The sequence below is a fragment of the Agrilus planipennis genome, unplaced genomic scaffold (genome assembly GCF_000699045.2).
Source record: "Agrilus planipennis isolate EAB-ADULT unplaced genomic scaffold, Apla_2.0 scaffold154, whole genome shotgun sequence".
Lineage (NCBI taxonomy): Eukaryota > Metazoa > Arthropoda > Insecta > Coleoptera > Buprestidae > Agrilus > Agrilus planipennis.
In genome coordinates this window covers 255,553-260,414 of record NW_020439244.1, presented here as the reverse complement: position 1 = coordinate 260,414, position 4,862 = coordinate 255,553, and the positions used below count along the sequence as shown (strand labels likewise).

The window sequence follows — 4,862 nt, the reverse complement described above, 5'->3', positions numbered from 1 at the left end:
TGTAGCGAGCACGAGTGTGTTTGTGTGCGATCGGGCACACGTGTGCGTGAACGGCTTATCGATTCGCCGACTAGCCGCGGGCGCCTTTCTTCATGTGCGCCGTATTTGTAAATGTGTGTGTCGTACCTGCGTTCTGGGAAAGCAGTTAAACAGTTCAAAGAAAAAGAAACTTTTCCAGACGTTTCAAGAAGATTCCCGAAATGAAACAAAAGAGTATTTGAAGGAAGAGACGATCGCTGAGAGGGAGTAGAAATAAATTGACTGTTGCATAAGTGAATCCAGAACTAAATTGACAGTGATAGTAGTGAAGCAAATAGCGCAGTGAATAGTGTTTTAAGTTAGTTTAAGTAAGTTAAGTTCTTTAATAATTAGTGTAAATAAATAGTTTTTGTCGTTATTAGTCTTAAGTTAATTTTGTTAAACCCACCAACATAACAACTGGTGTCAGGTGTGGGGTTGAGTAAAAGACATTACAATGGCAAAGAAGTTGTACGAATTAAAAGTCGCCGAGTTAAGAAGAGAATTAGAAGAACGGGATGAAGCGACAAGCGGTAAGAAAGCGGAAACGTTCCTTTTCGAAGACGAATTGTCACAAACGATGAAAAGTTTAGAAAAATTCGAACAATAGTAAAAGTTTAGAAAATAAATTGGAAGAAAATAGTAAAAGTTTGGATAATAATTTGGAAGAAAACAGTAAAAGTTTGGAAAATAAATTGGAAGAAAACAGCAAAAGTTTGGAAAATAAATTGGAAGAAAATGGTAAAAGTTTGAAACGTGAAACATGAAACCAACGGAATCGCTACAAGAATTCGAGGCCGATATTGCGAGACTGTCTCGACTGGCCAATCCTTATATTCCAGAAGAATTGATGGAAAGGTTGGCTATTACTGATGGACTTACGGGACAGTGACATTCAACAACGAATACGCCTTGACCGACCTACGACGCCCGACGCCAGCTGATGCATTGGCTCGTGCATTGGGGAACGAAACTGTTAAACGGATCTATAGAAAAGCAATGGGGGAATGGGAGCCGTTCTTTCGCAGTTACAAGATGGCCAAGAGAAGGTAATCGGCTATTTTAGCAAGACCTTATCAAAAGCCGAATTAAACTACTGCGTCACTAGACGAGAGATGGTGGCTGTAGTCAAAGGTGTAGAACATTTTTATAAGTACCTATATGGACGAAAATTCACCCTGCGCACCGATCATGCAGCTTTAAAGTGGCTTCTGAATTTCAAGAATCTGGAGGGTCAGGTAGCTTGATGAATTGAGAAGCTACAGGAATATGTTTTGACGTAGAGCACCGGCCTGGAATCGGACACAAGAATGCCGATGCACTTTCCAGAAAATCTTGTCAAACAGACTGCAAGCAGTGTGATCGAATGGAACAGAATGAAGGGGCAATTCGACGCATCACGGTAATCGATGAGGAAAGGTTACCTGACTATATAAAAAACGACGAAGAAAGCGACCCGGACTTGAAGAAAGTGATAGAATGGAAAAGAAACGGAAAACGACCAACGTGGCAGCAAATTTCTTCCTGTACCCAAGTAGTAAAATCGTTATGGGCTCAGTGGGGCTCAATGGTTTTGGAGGATGGCATCCTGAAGCGTGTTGTTGAAAGTTCAGATGGAGAGGAAGATAGGAAGCAACTGGTTATTCCTCGAAAGAAGGTTAGAGAGGTGTGGTGACCATTTTGGAGTAGATAAGACGCTTGGGAAAGTTTGAGGGCGATTTTATTGGGTGAACTGTAAGGAAGATGTCAAGAATTGGTGTGAGAACTGTACCACCCGCGAGTAATGGACCACAGAAAAGGCCAAGGGCGCCAATGCATCAATACAATGTCGGTGGCCCCTTGAGATAGTGAAGAGGATTAACGACGTGATCTGCCGAATTAAGAAAACTCCAAATGGGAAGCCGAAGGTAGTCCATTTTAATCGCTTGGCCCCATTCCCCGGTGCAAATGAAGAGGAGGCGCGGGCCAGATTATTAAGAACTATTCCTTCCGAGCCCACATTCGAAGAGTTCATGAAGGAAGGCCTCCATGTTAACATAAGATTTGGAGTGACGCGAGAAATCCGACGAGACCTCTTTGCTATATCTAAGGAATATTCTCTGACCCATTGCGTCTCAAACGATCTCAGAATGAACCGTGGTATCGCGACCGAGTTCAAACGCAGATTTGGTGGTTTGGAACATCCTGAAGACCAAGTACAGAAGGGAATAAGACTGTTGTGCCTGCCTGACGGACAACGCAATATCTATTACCTAGTAACTAAAGGAAGATAGTCTGATAACCCAACTTATAGAGACCTTTGGGACGCAGTAATGGAACTCTGCGGCCGTCTTTTGGAGAATAACCTATAAAAGCTGGCGATTCCGAAGCTTGGTTGTGGACTGGGCAACCTAGATTGGAGGATCGTACGGAACATGATCAATGTCCTGTTCCGTCGTACTGGAATAGACATTTTGGTTTGCAGTAATAACCCGAATCGGACCAATCATGAGAAGACCGTGGACTGTTACTTCTATTCCCGGAGTGGATGTCGTGAAGACGAGAACTGCAGATTCCGCCATGATCTTGCGAAACGATAAGTGAAAATGTTTCGGGACGAAACATCCTTAAGGGGGCAGTGTAGCGAGCACGAGTGTATTTGTGTGCGATGGGGCACAATATGAATTTAACTTTGCCAATAACCGATCGATTCATATTACAAATTAAAATAATTAAATTCACAGACAAAATTAAATTCTACATACAGAAATAAATATAAAAAAGTTTGTTTCAGACTGTTACGTAGTCATACAGCATACGGTTATGTAGCCACAGTTGAACAGCGTCCTTAACCAAACTTTTTTGACAATTGTCGTTAATCATAAAAACAACTAAACAACGCATTTTAAAGATTTTTAAGCATTTTTATCATATTGAATCTGTTTAGTTTGAGTTTTACGTTCAAATTATATATTGTAGAGATTTACAACGTTGGTGTCGTAGAGAATACTGTGAACAAAGCTCTAGTATCAAGTATTGGTTTGTTACGTGAGAATGGAACAAAAGGGAAATAAACTTAAACGTTCCATTAATAATTTAGATCAAGGCGATTCGGTAATTAAGCGTCTTAAGAGGACAAAAGACCATCATTTGCAAGACATCTCTTTAGAATCTTCTGATGAAATAATAGAAAAACTAACAAGCGTAGTGGGTGAGTCGTCCTTTAAATATACAAGACTTTTGTCTTTAAAATGCTAAGAGCTTTTCTTCAACAGATCCTCTAAGAGAAAATGAAGTTGATGTGACATATCTTTCTTTAAAGAAGACCTGCGGTGAAGAATCTCCAAGTAACAATCAATCGTACCAATGTGGTGTGTGTAATAGAAAGTTTTTAAAGATGTCTAATCTCATGGACCATATGAACATACACTTAGGATATAAATGTAGGTATTGTAGAGAAACATTGATAACATCCACCCCTGTTTCTGATCATATTGTACTTAATGAGGAAGCAGCTTGTTTGTTAAAAAAGTGGAAAGAAATGGAGAAACATAGGTGTTTTGTTTATATCAATGAAGTTAATTTTGATTATTCGCATGTACCTTAACTTTGAAGAAGGTAATTTGAAAACAACAGATAAATAGAATATTTGTATGAATGCCACTATAACTATATTAATGTTGCAAATATCTTGAATATATCTGTAACAATTCAGCATTTTTTAAAAAGCAATCTGCTTCCATATTTGATTATAAATGGTAATTTGCTGCAAAAAAAAACTTTACTGTTTGGAGACAGAAACTAGGATGTAATTGTTTTATACTTGCAATGGTACTGTACTCTTTATAAAAACTGAAGTTAAGGAAATGGAAAAACAAATACATCATTTACTATTAAATTCACTTAAACAATTTAAAGCCTTTAAAAGATTATTAGTGTAACAGTAACAGTTTATAACTTTTTGAGTTAACAATTGGTAATTATTTATATAGGTGGATGCCCTTCCCTTTTACTGTAATTGATTGGTAATTTGCACCAATTTGTTATGTATATTGCAAATTTGCAAGAAAATGTGTAATTAAACTATTAAATAAATTCCTGTATGATTTAATCGGTTTTTGTATTTCTTTAGAGAAATATGTTACGTAGAAAATAAGAGATTGCCTAGCAGTTTTAAAATTTCCTTCCAAATCATCCTTTAATACTACAGCGCCACTTTACCGTTAATATGTTGGAAAATACAAAATATTTTTTGATCATATGGTTATAGAATTAGATTTTGTAATGTTATTTGTCCTCACAAAATTAGCCAAGGTCAAAAATTACTTTATCTTTTCCATATCCTAAATAAATGCAGCTTCTAACAAATGTTTGTTTTGCATAAACTAAAAAGGTTACTGTGATCTTACCCAAAAAGACAAGGAGGGTGAAGTAATACAATCAGGAATGACGAATGACACCCAAAACCGTGTGTTCAGTACTATACGCCTGGTAAACTGTTGATTTCTTGTGGAGATGATTCAGAGTATTTGGACTGTGAAGGGACAATAGTATTAGAAACATAATTAACGTAAACAAAATCAATACATATAAAGGCATGTAAAGGCCAGATATGCATTAAAAAATAAAAAAGTTATTAACTCGCCTAATGCATGGAACTGTGTTCTTAAAATAACATCCTGTGGAATTAAAAAATTAATAAAATAAATCACTGATTACTATACATCTATCAAAAAACTATAATGGCCGACATCAGTAATAATGCGACAACAATTAAAAAAGAATGATGGCCGACAACAGCAACAATTAGAAAAGAATGATGGCCGACAACGGCAACAATTAGAAAAGAATGATGGCCGACAACA

General features: G+C 37.2%; 1 long non-coding RNA gene across 1 annotated transcript; it reads left to right on the top strand.

Annotated features, from left to right (window-relative positions):
* The first annotated feature begins 2,832 nt into the window (after nucleotides 1–2,832).
* On the top strand, nucleotides 2,833–4,108 carry LOC108738532. Its single transcript, XR_001937998.2, has 2 exons — nucleotides 2,833–3,208; nucleotides 3,273–4,108. It is a non-coding gene; the product is annotated as an uncharacterized LOC108738532 (long non-coding RNA).
* The last annotated feature ends 754 nt before the right edge of the window (nucleotides 4,109–4,862 follow it).